The sequence below is a fragment of the Eschrichtius robustus genome, chromosome 17 (genome assembly GCF_028021215.1).
Source record: "Eschrichtius robustus isolate mEscRob2 chromosome 17, mEscRob2.pri, whole genome shotgun sequence".
NCBI lineage: Eukaryota > Metazoa > Chordata > Mammalia > Artiodactyla > Eschrichtiidae > Eschrichtius > Eschrichtius robustus.
In genome coordinates this window covers 18,073,593-18,090,702 of record NC_090840.1, presented here as the reverse complement: position 1 = coordinate 18,090,702, position 17,110 = coordinate 18,073,593, and positions in this window count along the sequence as shown.

Genomic DNA, 17,110 nt, shown 5'->3' with positions numbered 1-17,110 from the left:
CTCTAATATGTGAATTTTTAAAATTAAATACCTGCAAGGAAAAATACTACTCATATCGAATAGGATTCTTTGGCTGTGAATTATAAAAACCTATCCAAACCAGCAATGGGAAATGTGTTCTAAAGCTACAGGGGCATTTTAGAGAAGCTCGGGGCAGAAATGCAGAAATTAACTGGAGCCAGGAAGTACAAGGCTGTGGGGAAACCAGGAAGCTTTCCTTCTCCCTCTCTCTCAATTCCCCACCTCCCTCTGAATGTGTGAATCATTTCTCTCTCCACACCAGCTCCTGCCTCTCAAGCACGCATACCAGAGAACGTGGCTACCAGTAGCACCCAAGTTTACAGCCACATGAAGGAGCACTGAATCTCTCTCTGGATTTCATTCCCGAGGTTGTAGGAAGGAACTCCTGCCTGGCTCACCTTGGATGGGACGTTCACCCCTGACCCACTCGTACAAATATGGCTGCCCCAACTCTGCCCCTTTGGAATAGGGCAGAGTAGTCACCAGTGAAGGGAGAATCACTGGGGAGAAAACCCAATAGGTGCCTGCCTCAACTACCTCCCATGGGACAAGGCGCATTATAATCATGTGCTAGTTCTTCCTTTCAGTGTAAACAGTGACATTTAAATAAGTGAGTAAGTCTCCCAAAAGTCATAGATTGGTCAGAGATTTATGAAGGCTGTACTGTTTTGTTTGGTTTTCTTTAATCCTTTCGGTCTTTAGTTTCAAGGGTCTGATGAACCACAAAGCTATCTTGAGTGAGTCACAAAACTACCTAGGAGAAAAAAAAGAAAACTTCCCAGTGATCCCAAATTAGTATATTTTTTAAAGCCTCCTTTCCTTCAGCACGAATCATTAGATAATTAGGCAGTAGAGTCGTATCCTTCCTCGGTGATTACAGAACCAGAAGGTCGGCGGCTACATCCCTGCTTTTGTTATCCTGAGGGGATCTTACATGTCAGGGCATTTCTGATTCTTACAACTGAGGTGAGTAGAGATGGAGGCCATCTTGGTCTAATTTTCGTTCAAACTTTACTCTTATGGGGACTTCCCAGCTGGTCCAGCGGTTAAGACTCTGCACTCCCAATGCAGGGGGCCTTGGTTCGACCCCTGGTCAGGGAACTAGATCCCGCGTGCTGCAACTAAAGAGCCCGAGTGCTGCAACTAAAGATCCTGTGTGCCACAACTAAGACCCAGTGCAACCAAATAAATAAATATTAAAAAAAAAAAAAAAACTTCTACGTTTTCAAGGGAGCTCAAAGAAGGGAGGAGACTTGGTTATGTAAGTGGGTGGGAGGAAGCAGACAATAGAATGTATCAGAAATTTGGATTCAAACGTAAAGTGGGTGAGGAAGCCAAGCGGCACTGGAGAAAAATGGAGAAGCGAAAAGTTCTGGAGAAGGCATCTACGATAGGAACAGACTCAGTGTTCCCGGCAGGTAAGTCTGTGAATGCTTTCACCTCAGCCTCAGGAATGAGCAGTCAACATCTTCTGTTTCCTCTTGAACCTGCCCCTAAATCTACACGGGTCATCATATTCCAGAAAGATGTTTGGCCACTCGGGTTTCCTTGTTCCCAGAGTGCAGGGGGAGGAACTAGATCCTTCTTCACCAACTTGAGATCATTATCAAGCCCCCAGTTTTGGCAACGATCAGGCTTGGATGTGAACTCCAAGGGGAATTTAGCTGATGGGGTTATCTCCGATATCAGAGAAGGTCAGGACTCTTTTTTTTTGGCCTGGAACCAGAGTAGCTTCCACAGTCACCACAACATAATGCACAACACTCTTCAAATGTTCATCCCCGCTACAGCCACTTCTTCTGTCTTAGGAGGAGAAGACACCACTAGCCTGGAAATGTCTGGCTAAACATATCTTCCCTTCTAGTTTCCAACCTTAACCAAATTCTAATCTATTCATCCATCAGCAATATGGATTGAGTCTCCATCCTCGAGTTAGTCATTGTGGAGAACCACCTGAAGCTTCAAGTAATGTCTCTACCCTCAAAGAGCTTCCAGTCCGGACTTTCCTGGTGGCGCAGTGGTTAAGAATCCACCTGCCAATGCAGGGAGCATGGGTTCGAGCCCTGGTCCGGGAAGATCCCACATGCCGCGGAGGAACTAAGCCCATGCGCCACAACTACTGAGCCCACGTGCCGCAACTACTGAAGCCCATGCACGTAGAGCCCGTGCTCCGCAACAAGAGAAGCCATCGCAATGAGAAGCCCGCGCACTGCAATGAAGAGTAGCCCCCGCTCGCCACAACTAGAGAAAGCCTGCGAGCAGCATTGAAGACCCAAAGCAGAAAAGAGCACTTCCAGTCCAACTGGGAAGATGAAATGGCAACCAGGTGTACAGGAAAAAAAATGCAAGAAGACAGATACACTTCATTAGGAATTGATTTCAGTTTCTCCTGCTTCCACAGTGATTATGAGAAGCATCGTGGGGAAACACAGGCCAGTGACCCAGGTTTTGATATTGAAAAGAATGTCTACCCTGGATTCCTGCTTTCCAGATTAGGTGACCAGGACCAGCCAACCTTCAACTAAGGTGCTGTAGGAATCCAGTCTGCATGTTTACTTTTTCTGGGGTAAGTCCCTGTGATGACTGAGGCTTTATGAGCCACCATCCCCTCCACAACCACAACTTCCACCACCACCAACAACAACCTTCCCAACTACTGGTATAATCCTGATCCACCTTTTACCAAGAAAGCAGTGTTGGATATGGTTAAGAGTTGGGAATCAAGAGTCAGACTGCCTAGGTTCAACTTGGCTTTTCCACTAACTCCCTGTATACTTCTAGGTAAGTTGCCTTAACTTTTCCAAGCCTCACTTTCTTCAGCTATAAAGTGAGGATGGCAGTGCTGTTCTGTGGGTTAAATAAATGAGTTTTACGAGTTAAGACGTGAAGTATTTTGAACTGTATGTGGCACAGAGCAAGTACTTGATAAACATGAGTTATTGTTGACCAAATGCCAATCTGTGAATTAATCAATAATTATGGATCAATTCCTGTGTGCCAGATGCGATAGATGCTGAGAAGAGAAAGAGGCTGAGATGAATAAGTCACAGCCCTGTTTTGCATTAGGGAATTTTGGTTTCTTAAAGGCAATTATAAAACATGCACACAAATAAATATTACTCTAAACTGAATGTTCTCAGAGACCTGGGCCAGGGAGCATCTACAGGAAGCCCCTGTGGGCCACTCAGACAATAGGATCATCATCTTTGAGATGCCTTCTCCACAAAGCCAAATATCTGTGGCGCCTAATGCCTCTTGGGACTCATTTGGTGAGAATGACCCACAGGTCAGAGAATTATTTCTGACAAAGGGATTACACGTTCCCTACACACTTCATGCTACAGTTTTTTACCCTAGACTCCTCAGGGAACTAGGGGAATATGGCAGAAGAGGCCTACCAGTGACCCAGAGAGGCACACACAATGTCGGAAGTCAGGAAACCAAGGCTGGTGAGGTGCCTCTGAAGTGTCAGACCCGGGCTGCTCTTGGCATCTCTTGGTAAGTTTCTTGGTGGTAAAGAGAAAGAACTGTAAATAGCCCTGTCCCCATGGCCAGTATGGAAAAGGCAGCTTATCCCTCTGTCTTATCTGGTTACAAATATGCCATCACTACCAGGGTCTTTTTCCCTTGTTTCTCAGTATACCATCCTGAGAAGGAGAAGTAGAGGCACAGGAAGTGGGTAATAAAGTGGTTATTTACAATGGAGTAGAGATAATGAGGGTCCAAATGAGGGCAGCAGCAAGAGGAGGGAGAGCAGGGAGCATAAAAAGGTAGCTCCAGCCCAATAAAGCCTCAGATGACCACACCCCCCGCCGCCATCATGTGGAGAAGAGGTGCCACCCAACTGAGTCTAGTCAACCCACAGAATTGTGAGAAATTATACTTCTCCATCTTTGGGGATTGTTTGGGGATGGTTTGTTATGCAACTGTAGGTAACTGGACAGTTTCATTCATATTTTCTATAGATTTGAACCCAAATGCTGGAGTAAACTGGCAAAAGCAAACCTTAAATCACCCTTTGGCTTCCATCTCTGCTGCACAGAATCCTTCCCACAATTCCCTCTAAGTAGCAAAACAGGGTTGGAGTTCTCTTTCACTCCGTCTGTCTCCTTGTTGAGTGAACTGGAGAAGAGGGGGGCCTTCTCCAAATGAGTGAGCAGAGCCACTTGGGGCTGAAGCCATTTTCACACAGGTGGTTGAACACAGCACTAATTTTTTTTTTCATCAGTCTCCATAGGAGAGGGCCAGATGCCAGGACCAGGTGAGCCCAGATGGCTAAGTTCCCATTCTTTCTTGCATCGAAGGCTAATTTTAGTTATGTGCTATGACACGATCACAATCACTGTGTGTTTGTGGCTCTCGTCAGCATCATTGATTCAAGTCTCCCAGCCCTGGGTCCACCGTGAGCCCCGCTCAGCCCTGCAGCTACTCCAAACCCTCTGGCCGCCATTAAGCTCCAGGCCACCATGATGTGCTGTCTTGTGCTCTTTACTGTTGCTCTGTCTGTATTAACTTTTCCTCAATGTCTCATCTGTAAGCTCCTCAAGGGCAGCGACAATGACTCGTTTTGGATTCTGAACCCTGCTGGGCAGATCAGGAAAGGATGACAAAAGCCTGAAGCACGCTCCTTCTTGCCTCATGGGAATCCAGAGTCAATACCAGTTCACTAGGAGAGTGTGGTCCTGTGGACCAGGGCTTGAGCTTGAAACAAGAGTGCCTCAGAAAGTTCTGGTTCAGCTACACTGGCCAAAATCCCACTTTTCTTACGAGGTTGCAATATCGTTAAAAAAGCATCCTTTGGGCTTCCCTGGTGGCGCAGTGGTTGAGAATCTGCCCGCCAATGCAGGGGACACGGGTTCAAGCCCTGGTCTGGGAAGATCCCACGTGCCACGGAGTAACTACGCCCATGAGCCGCAATTGCTGAGCCTGCGCGTCTGGAGCCTGTGCTCTGCAACAAGAGAGGCCATGATAGTGAGAGGCCCGCGCACCGCGATGAAGAGTGGCCCCCACTTGCCGCAACTGGAGAAAGCCCTCGCACAGAAACGAAGACCCAACACAGCCAAAAGTAAATAAATAATAATAAATAAAATTAAACCTACGTGGAGGCTGAGTAATAATAATAATAACAACAATAATAGCTAAAATATATTTGGTACTTATTTAAAAAAAAAAAAAAGCATCCTTTGACTGGTCAACTCAAATGAATTCATTTATAAAAGGCCCAATTTGCTTAAAGCTCACACTACTGTTATAACTTTTTGTGTTTCAGATTTAGCATAATTTCTAGCATGATGGTTGTATTGTTTTCATATTGTCTGGAACATAAATGATAGCAGGAAAATCCTATTAGGAGGAAAAAACAAAGTTAAATAAGGTGGTCTGTGGTGAGTTATCGTGTATGGAATTAATTTCACATCCAGGTTTGGATGATCTCATAAATTGTTCTTTTGGTTGGCAATTTCACCCTAGCCTGCTAAATTGAATTATTTCCTGTGTAGTCCATAACGAAGAACACATTGTATGTCTTGGCTAGCGTGGCTGGTGGAGGACAGATGCCCACAGTTGTCTGAGAGCCGCCAGCACTGAGCTCAGCCTCACATCCTCAAGGGACAATCAGTGATATTGTCATCAGAGCATTGTTGCAATGTCAGGGCTGGGGGTTGCGGGGCAGACAGAGACAGGAAGGGACCTCTAGAACACTGAGCCTGACGCGGCGTGTTCACACTAATGAGATCTGCTTCAGACAGTTTGGCAAAACACCTACAGAACAATGGGGCACCCCAGACTTCTATGGCATCTCAGAAAGACAGTGGCTCAAGAGACCAATGGTGCAGAACCCAATCACAGAGCAACGGCTTCCATGACAGCTTTTGGAGGAGAAGCCCTCACATATTTGGAGGACAAAAATGGCTTCCTTGGGGCAAGAATCTCAGATCCTTCAACTCTCGTAGAGAGGAACAGACTTACAAGAGAATGAACCTCTAGAAATAAAACCTGCATAGCCGAGGTGTCTCCTTTTGACTCTGTGCGGTGTAACAAAGAACTGTGCTCCAAAGCTGTGCCCTCTTTCCTCTGGGTGGGAAAGGGGACAAATTCTACCAACCCAGCCCAGAACCAAGCCCTCTGAAAGCTGACAATGACCTGATCTCCAACCCCCAGGTCAGAGAGCCAATCTCAATGCGGGTATAGACTTTGCTCCTTCTGAAATTTACAAATAAGACAGCTGTTTGAAATCTGTTGCCTCATCAGAAACGGTGGAAATTAATCCAGAAACCATCTTTGCAGCTGAACCCGTGGCCCTGACTTCTCCTCTGTGTCCAAGACCCTATCTCCTGTTCTCACCGCCAGCGTGGCTGGAAGAGGACCGTTTGCTGCCCTCCACTTGGCCACCCTTGTTGGGCGGAGAGGCGGCTCTGGATTTGGGCTGGGAGCTGTCATCATATACCTCTGAGGCTGTAGAGGAACCCAAACTTTATTCAGAGGAAAAGTGCTCCATAGGACTGTTGCCATTTACGGGGTGACTAACCCTCTCGGTTTGCCCAGGACAGGAGTCTCCTGGGACCTGGGACTTTTAACGCTAAAGCTAGAAACACGAAAAAAATAGGGATAGTTGGTGCCCTGCTCTGCCAGCATCCATCCTCTGGGAGCAGGGAGAGGAAGTCACGAAGATCCCTGCAATTGCACACCAGCTGCCCTCTAGCCATGGGCGGCCCTGCCGCCCCAGGAACTCTAGGCCATTGTTCTCGCCACCATCCATCACGACGAGGTCTGAGATTTGTAGTCCTGGACTCCACTGGAGCCCTTTCAGCAAGCTATGTCTCCTAATGCCAAAGAACAAGAAATCATCTGCCAAGAGTCTAGGTTATTCTCACTGTGGTTCTCCATCGCCTCTCGGAGGGCACATCTCCCCAGGGCAGCCCATTCCGTAATCTCACACATACATAGGCCAGTTTGGAGCCTTAGCAACCCAAGTGTGTTGTAAGATCTGCAAGAGCTGGTCAACAGATTTTCTCCTGCCTGAGGCCATCTGAGCATCTTTATAGGATTCTGAGTCAGAGACCTACGTTTCATCAAGGGTAGTGTCCTCGCTAAGTCTGGAAAAGATACACAGATTCTAAGGAGTGGAGACATTTGTTTTTGTCAGGAGATGGTGTGTCCTACCAGGAAAGAATGCAGAACGCAAGAAGCACAGGCTCTTTGTCACGTGGGAGCCCCGAGCCCTGGCGGCCCATCTGAAGCGTCTTGTTCGTGGGCCAGGCCACTGAGGATGGGACAGGAGCATCCCAGGTGTTCTCTTTTAACTACTGTGGCCCCAATCCTGCTTCCCCCCACTCCAGAAGTGCCGGCAGCACAGGGCGGAGAGCAGGGCACCCAAAGTCACAGAGGGCGGCATTTAAGACACAGTGACAGTGACCACTTGATCCTAGAATGAGAGATTTCCTGCTGTGTGCAGTTCTTGTGAAGCGTATCCACTTACCTGAAAAACTAAAAAGTTGGAACATCACTAGGACAGCGCCGAAATAACATGATTTTCTGCAACCGGAAATTCTAACGAACTTGAAAATTCCACAGTAGTCTCTGGATTTTGAGAGTTTTGTTTGGGGACTAAAATTACTGATCACCCAACTCACTGAGCCCCAGAAGAAGAAGGAAGAGAACCTTTCAACACCTGTAGTTCTGGAACCTGATTGTCAATGATCTGAGCCCCAAACATTCTGCAGCCTGATTTTCTGCAGCCTCTCCAGACCCTTCCAGGCCAGGCCAACTTGTCTTCTCTTCATCTTCTGAACAGACCTGGCCCGGTCCTGCACCTGTGTTTTCCTCACCTCCTCCTTTCTAACATGTCTGCCCCTCCCCCTTCCCTCCTCACCCTCCTTTCCAGGGGCGGCTCAAGTCCTCCTCCTACATGAAGCCCTCTGAGATTCTCCAGCCTCTGTCTGCTCAAAAGCATGGGCTGCCTTATTCATTCTCTCCTTAGCAGATGGTAAGCCCCAGGTCCCACGTGTTGTCATTTAAGTGGCTACATGTGTATGCCTGTACCTCTCACTGAACTCCAAGCTCTCTGAAGGCAAGTTCTGTCTGTTACTTTCTGGACACATCCAGCCAGATCCGGCCCAGAGGAGAAACTCAGATGTGATTGCTGATATCATTTGATCAAATGGAAACCCCAATCAAAACCCAATGACATATGCATCTGCTTTGTGACCCAGCCATTCTACCCCTAAGGATTTACCCAAGAGAAATGAACACCAAAATGCCTGTCCAAGAATGCTCACAGCAACTTTATTCTTAATAGCCCCTAACTGTGAACAGCCCACATGCCCCTCAGTAGGAAATTAGATAAACTTACAAAGGATCATACAAATTCATCATTTGGATGAATCTCAAATGCATTATACTGAGTGAAGCCTTGCGCAAAAGAGTCCATGCTAAATGACTTCATTTATATAAAGTTTTAGAACAGGCAAACTCATCTATGATGAAAACTATGAGGGCAGTACTTGTTTCTGGGGGACAGGGTAAGGGATTGACTGGGAAAGGGGTACGAGGGAACTCTCTGGGGTGATGGTAATGTTCTGGGTATATGCATTTGTCAGAGCTCAAAACTAAATACTTCAGATTTGTGCATTTCTTTGAAGGTAAATTTTTATCTCAAATTAAAAAACATTAACAAATATTGAATATTAATAATGTGCACGTTGGGACTTCCCTGGAGGTCCAGTGATTGAGACTGCACCCTTCCACTGCAGGGGGTATGGGTTCAATCCTTTGTCAGGGAATTAAGATCCCACATGCCATGCCGCAGGGCCAAAAAAAAGTGCACGTTGAAGAGGGGAAATATACTGATGTGTACAATTTACTTTGAAATGCATCAGAAAAGAACATGTATTGACGAATGGAGAGAGGGCTGGATGGATAGATATGTGATGAAACAAACATAGTAAAATAAAGTGTAGCAAAACAGCCGGTGCTTGTCATCACCCAAACCATCGCCTTTAGCGCTGCCTCTGCTGGGGAAGGGGAGCTGCAAGGATGAACACCTCCTCTGACAGGGCTCTGGGGAGGAGGTGGGGTTGGGGGCCAGCAGGTTTCTAGGGAGCCAGGAGGGGAGCAGAAGGGAGGAGTGAAGCTGGAGCTTCAAGGGGGCGGGGTGGGGAGGGCGGAGTGGGGAAGGAGCTGGCTGGAGCAGCCTGGCTCAAGGCTCGGAGCTCCAGCCACTGCCCCAAGGGCTGCACCCTCCTTGGCACCTACTGGGTACAAAGAAATGTTTAGTGAATGGCAGGCTGTTGCGCTCGCCCCATCGCTGGGCCAACAGCCCTTGAAATCCAGAGTCGAATTCATGGTTCAAAGGACTATCTTTTCTTAGGAAACACTGATCATCCAAACCATATCTAACCTCATTCCTCCCTTTGACAGGGTGCCTGGGCTGGTAGATCAGAGCAGAGTCATGGATTGCATCCATCTGGATTTCAGCAGAGGTTGCGAACCGGCAGCCCTCCGGCTGGATCCAGCCCGCTGATGTGTTATGTGTTCTGTCTGGCCTCCCAGAGGGCTGGGTTGTTTTTTATTTTTTTAAGTTTAGTTTAGTCGCCAAGATATTTAAATCACATAAGATCTGGCTTGTCTGCATGTCTTGAAACGTTGGAAGATCCAGCAACCAAGGGCCTATGTGGTGACAGTTGGCAGGACTGAGTGGCAGCTGCCCCCTCAGAGGCCTGGCCCTCCTTCACTCCTGTCCCACAGCTCACCTTATGGGCTGGGGCACGCCAATCCATGCATATCATGTCACTTGTGTGGACAAGAGAGAAGTCACAGTTGGCTGATAGCAACACTAAACTAACATTAATGTGATAAATATTGACTGAGCACCTACCCAGTGTGTTTGGTCCTGGGAACACAGTGGAAAACAAATGACTTAATCCCTTTTCTAAAGGAACTTAGATTCTAGAGGGATAGAGAAAGAAAAAGAAAGAGAAAGAAAGAGAGAGAGAGAGAGAGAGAGAGAGAAAGAGAGAGAAAGAAAGAAAGAAAGAAAGAAAGAAAGAAAGAAAGAAAGAAAGAAAGAAAGAAAGAAAGAAAGAAAGAAGGAAAGAAAGAAAGAAAGAAGGAAAGAAAGAAAGAAAAAGAAAGAAAGGGAAGGAGGAAGGAAGAGAGGAAGGAAGGGAGGAAAGGAAGGGAGGAAAGGAAGGAAGGAAGGAAGAAAACAGTAATCACAAACTGTGATAACTGTTCTAAAGGGCCTAGATGAAAGAGAAGGTACAATAGAGCACAGTTGGGGGCCGGGGAGCCTGCCCTAGACAAGCTGGTGGGGAAGGTCTGTCTGGGGTGACATTTTTAAGCTAAGTGCTGAAGGATGAGGAGATTTGGGGAAAATTTTTGAGGTGGATGAAAGGCCTTAGATGGGGAATCGTTTCTTTCAGGAGCTGAGAGAAGCCTGCTGTCAAAGATGTTTGGGAGAGAAGGGAGCAGGACAAAGTTGGGGAGGTGAGCAGTGGACAGACTTGTAAACCAAGTAAAGAGTTTAAATTTTATTCTGGGTGCAATTGTAACCATTGAAGGTTTGGGGCCAGAGGGATCCACAATCAGACTTACATTTCATAAAACCAATCTTGTTATTGGTAAGGAATGCAGGGAATATGGCCAAAGGTCTCATTAGGAAGCCATTGCCGGTGGCAGGGGAGACATGATGGTATACTTCCTCCAGAATACGAGTGCATTCTGGAGGAAGTAAATTCACAGCTGGTTGCAGGAGGAATAACCCTGGAAATCCTATCCATTGGCTGCATCAACATGCAAATTGAGGGATTTAGAAAAAGATTGCCTAGAATGATACAGCTCAGTCTTGGCTTCTTGCAAGATGCAAGATGCTTTCACATAAATTATGGCTTCCCTTGGTAGCAGGATGTAACCTAAAGCAGTAAGCAGTTCATTGCAAATGGAAAATGTCTTTGAAAATTCATATAGATTTTTCATTCTAGTCTATAATGTATCTATATTTGATCTGATTTTTAAAAGTTGTAGATGACATAGCATCAATAAACAAAAAAGAAAAAGACCCAAATATTCCTCCCACTGTCCCTGGTTAATGCTCTTAACCTTGGCTGTACATTGGAATCACCTGGGAAGCTTTTAAAAATGCTGACGTCTGGGTCCCCCTCCCAGAGATTCTGATATCTGGATCTTTAAAGCTTCCCAGTGACTCTAATGTGAAGAAGTGGTGGAGAAACGCTTACTAATCCAAGGCAGAGGCTCCCAAAGCGTGGTCCCTGTACCAGCAACAACAGAAACTTGCAAGAAATGCAATTTTCTCGGTCCCCACACCAGACTTACTGAACCAAAATTCTGGGGGGTGGGTCCCAGCAAGTTGTGTGGTAACAAGCCCTCAGGGTGTTTTAGGGGCACGCTGAGGTTTGAGAATTGTTCCTCTAGACTCTGCTCTTTAGTCTGACAAGATCAGACCTACAGTATTTCATCTGATCCCCACCTGGAAAGGTAGGGCAGATAGATTGGGCAGAGATTGTCTTTTCCATCTGCCAGATGGGCAGATGGAGGCAGAAAGAAATTCTGTGATTTGCCTATCAATAGCAGACTAGAGACCCAAACCCAAGTCTTCTGAAGGCAGAACAGAGGTGGGTGTTTACAACGACCTCTGCCTACCATGCTGTTCTCATCAGCTAACAGGTCTGATACTGGGGCCTCCCCCTCAGGAGGTAGACACAGAAACCTGGGCATTGGGGAATGGGGTAGAGGGTCAGCAAACTTGTTCTGTAAAGGGCCAGATAGTATATAGCTCTGTGGGCCACACTGTTGCTATCAAAACTAAACAACTGGGCCATTGAGGCAAGAATGTGACCATAGACAATGTGTAAACAAATGAGTGGCTGTACGACATAAAACTTTATTTACAAATGTAAGTGAGGGGCTGGATTTGGGCATGGGACTAGGGTGCTGCTCTGGAGTAAGGCCTGGGCTAGGCCTCCACTGAGTACTCACCCCTTGTCCGCTCGTAAGCATTGTTCATAGAGCCCAGGAGGCCCCGACCTGTGATTGCTCAAGGCTGGGAAGTGGTGAGGGCTGAGACCCAGCAAGAGGTTATGGAGATGGAGATGGGGATGGAGATGGGGATGGGTATGGAGATGGAGATGGGGATGGGCATGGGCATGGAATGGGGACGGAGATATGGATGGGGATGGAGATGGGGATGTGATTGGAGTTGGACATGAAGCTGAGGATGGAGATGGGGATGGGGATGGGGTTGGAGATGGGCATGGAGTTGGAGATGGAGCTGGGGATGGAGATGGGGATGGGCATGGGCATAGAATGGGGATGGAGATGGGGATGTGATTGGAGTTGGAGACAAAGCTGGGGACGGAGATGGGGATGGGTGTGTGGATGGAGATGGAGACGTAGATGAAGATGGGGATAGAGATGGTGATGAGCATGGAATTGCAGATGGAGATGGGGATAGAGATGGAGATGGAGAAGGGAATGAGGATGGAGTTGGAGATGAAACTGGGGATGGAGATGGGGCTGGGAATGTGGATAGAGATGGAGATGGGGTGGAGATGTAGATTAAGATGGGGATAGGGATGGATATGGAGATGGGGATGGGGATGGGTTTGGGCTGGAGATGGGGATGGAGATGGGAATGGGAATGAAGTTGGAGATGGGGATGGAGATGGGGATGGAGATGGAGATTGGTTGGAGATAGAGATGGCTTTTCTGGTTTCTCCTTCTTAATGGAGACTTTGTGAGGTGTGGTTGGTGGGTTCCCAATGGCCTGGGCAGGTCTCCTAAGTGGCAAGTTTAACCAGGCTGTTCCCTGCTAGTCCTGCAGTGGCAGAGTAAGCCAGTGAGCTTGCTATCTGAACTCAGTAGCTCATTCTTCTGGAAATTATATTCATGGAAAATTTTGGAACATTATAAAGCCACTGAATACAGAACTAAAAGAATAACAACTGAGTGAGATGAATAGCGAGAAAGAGCCATCAGAGGTGCCAGAGGGCAGGCTCTTGGACTGGTAAAACACACTCAATCAAACCCACAGAATAATTGCAGGGGTCAGGAGCCACTCACACTTAACCCTATGATCTAAGAAATGAAATGCAGTTCAACTTAAAGAGAGGGCAATCCCTCCAGGAGTGACAAATTATAGCGTCATATGAATTTTTTATTTAAAAATTTTGTCTTAAAATATTTATTTTAATATATATACATTACATCACATATTTACATTATAAAACTTAGTAATATAATGAAAACCTGTGAACTCATCTCCCAGCCAGAGAACTAGGACATTGCCAATAATGCACATACCTAATGTTCTTTCCCCATTGGGGCCCCAGACCTCCTCCCCAGGGGTATTATTGTCCTGAATTTCGGGGTTTATCACTATTTTATATATAAATATATAATTATATATTTACACATATATAATTACACATAATTATATTTGTGTGTTTGCTTACACTGTGTTGTTTACTTTTTTATTTTTTTTTAATAAATTTATTTATTTATTTATTTATGGCTGTGTTGGGTCTTCGTTTCTGTGCTAGGGCTTTCTCCAGTTGCGGCGAGCGGGGGCCACTCTTCATCACGGTGCGCGGGCCTCTCACTGTCGCGGCCTCTCTTGTTGCGGAGCACAGGCTCCAGACGCGCAAGCTCAGTAGTTGTGGCTCACGGGCTTAGTTGCTCTGCGGCATATGGGATCTTCCCAGACCAGGGCTCGAACCCGTGTCCCCTGCATTGGCAGGCAGATTCTTAACCACTGCGCCACCAGGGAAGCCCTGTTGTTTACTTTTGCTCACGTTTGAGTTTTATAAAAATGGTATGCTACTGTATGTAGTCTTCTTAGGTTTTTTTCACCCAATATTTTTTTTCACCCAATATTTTTAAGATTCATTGATATTGGGTGTGGTTGTCATTTATTCATGTTTGTGATGCATAATATTCAATTTCATAACTATGCTGACATTTATTCATTCTTTTGTCAGTATGCGTATGTGCAAAGAGTAGAATCGTTTGTTAGCAGGACATGCAGATGTTTAAATTTTCAAAAAATTCAAAATTATTTTTTTAAAAGTTTGGAACCATTTACACTCCTACTAGTAATGTGTCAGTGTCCCCATACTCCTCATCCTCTCTAATACCAGATGCTTGTGTGTGTGTGTACATAAGGGTATATACATGAAATTTTAATACATGCATTATGTATGTGTATGTACATATTATCTGTTACGAGATATTTCAAGCATATTAAAAGGTAGGGAGAATAGAATAATGAGCCCCTCATATGCCCATCACTCACCTTCACTAATGATCAAATCATCACCAATCTTTTTTCATCAGTACTCCAACATTCTAAATGTCATATCATTTCACTAATATGTATTTCAGTATATATTTCTAAAAAATAAGGACTCTTTTAGAAACATAAACAAAATATTATCATCACACCAAAATAATAACAGTAATTCCTTATATTAGTAAATATCCAGTAGGTGTTCAAATCTCCCCAGTTATCCATAAATTTTTTAGTTTTATTGTTTGAGACAAGATTCAAATGAAGTCTATACATTGCATTTGGGATTTGGTTACCATGTTGCTTCACTCTCTTTCAATCTATATGTTCTCTCTCTCTCTCTCTTCCGCCTCCCCGCCACTACCGTCTATATAATTTATTTGTTGAAGATATCAGATATGGGAACATTTTAAACTATTGATCCAATTTCTAGATTAGCTTTAAGACTTTTAATATTTTCTAATTTTTCTTGTCATTTTTAATTTGTTTTTCCTATTAATTAACATTCCTCCTGTTTTCAATCTATTTCCACAAAGCTGTTTATAGTATTCTCTGATTATGTTTTTATTTTCTGCTCCATCTGTTATATCTCCTTTTTCATTCCTTACATCTTTCTGCCTTCTCTCTTTTCTTCTTAAGTCTTGACAAGTGGCAAGAATTTTGTCACTTGGCTTATTGATCTTCTCTACTATATTTTTCCTTTCTACTTTATTTTTACTTTTATTATCCTTCTATCTTATTTGGGTTTATTTTGTTCTTTTTTCCACCTGTCAAATTGAATATGTAATTTTCAGCTTTTCTTCTTTTTCAATGCAAATATTTAAGGCCTAAACGTCGCTCTGAGTAAAGCTTTTACTACAACTCACAAGACCTGTTGCTAAGTATTTGTATTAATATGCCCAGATCAAAGTATTTTTTTCTTTCTTTCTTTATTTTTTGGTTGTTGACTTCTAACTTAATTTCAGTGAGGAAAAAGAAATACAAATTCTTTGCCATTTGTTGAGTCTTGCATTATGAACTAATAAATGATCAATTTGTGTGAATGTTTCATATTCTTGAGAGGAATCTTTGTCCTCTAATTGTTTGGCATAATATTCTATACATGGCCATTAGAACATTGTTACTTGTGTTATTCATATCTTTTATATCTATACTAATATTCTGTCTGCTTGATCTGTCAAAAACTAAGAAATGTGTTGAAATCTCCCAATCTTATTGTGAATTTATAAATTTCTTCCTGTAGTTAATTTTTTTCATTTATTATTTATTTATTTATTATTTTTGGCTGCATTGGGTCATCGTCGCTGTGTGAGGGCTTTTTCTAGTTGTGGCGAGCAGGGGCTACCCCTCATTGTGGTGCACAGGCTTCTCACTGTGGTGGCTTCTCTTGTTGCGGAGCACGGGCTCTAGGAGTGCAGACTTCCATGGTTGTGGCACTCGCGCTCAGTAGTTGTGGCTCGTGGGCTGTAGGTGCGTGGGCTTCAGTAATTGCGGCACTCAGGTTCAGTAGTTGTGGCTCGTGGGCTCTAGAGCGCAGGCTCAGTAGTTGTGGCACACAGGCTTAGTTGCTCCGCGGAATGTGGGATCTTCCTGGACCAGGGCTCGAACCCGCATCCCCTGCATTAGCAGGCGGATTCTTAACCACTGTGCCACCAGGAAAGTCCCATGTAGTTATTTTTTAATAAGAAATTTATCAATTTTTGCTTTACATATTTGAGGCTCTGGTTTACACAAGTTTGGAAGTGCTCTATCTTCCTGATAATCTGAATCCTTATCCTGATCTTCTACACTTTAAAATGTTTTTTGTCCTAAGTGTGATATGAATATTACTCTGCCAGCTTTCTTTTGGTCAGCATTCGCTTGGTATATATATATATTTCCATCCTTTTACTGTTAAATTTACTGTGTTCTTCTGTTTTAGGTGTATCTCTTGTAAAGTAAATGACATATAGTAGAATTATTTTTAATCCAGTCTGACGATCTGTTTTCTTAACTGATGTGTTCAACCCATTTCGATTTACTGTGATTGTTGGTATATTTGGTCTTGTTTCTCCATCTTGTTTTTTGATTTCTGTTATTCCTCATTTTCTGTGATTCTTTGTTCTCCTTTCTGAAATACATACATGACTAATTTATATATGACTTATATATATATAAATATATGATTAGGTACTTTGTTTCTTTTTCTTTTTGCAGTTTTATTGTCTCTACTAGCTTGGAGTTTGTATATTCCTTCACTGTTCTATTAGTGGTTTCTCTTGGAATATTACTATGCACATTTATCTTAACAATGTCTAAAATTAAATGATATTAATTAGCCTCCCAAATTAATGCCACCATCTTAGTACATTTTCCCTCTGATCATCCCCTCTTAATTTGTACACTGTTGTGGTTAAATGTTTTAGTTCTGTCCTTTTTTTAACCTAGCAAACTAGACATCTTTTGACTGTTATTACTATCATTTTTTTACATACATGTTTTCCATTTTATTTTCTCAATATTCCTTCTATCTCAAACTCTTTACAGTTTAACTTTTCTTTTTTGCTGAGGTATAATCCTTTAGCTTTAGATCTGTCTTATTAAAGGTGCGGTGCAGTAGACTCTCAGTAAACATCTTAATTTTATCCTCATTCTTGAAAGATAGCTTTGTTGGGTATTCAAGTGTAGGTTTGAAGTTATTTTCTCTCAGACCTTTGAAGACATTATTCCACTGCTTTTTGACTTCAATTGTTGCTCTTATTTGCTGTTATTCTAACTGTTATTAATTTGTGGAGAGTATGGCTTTTT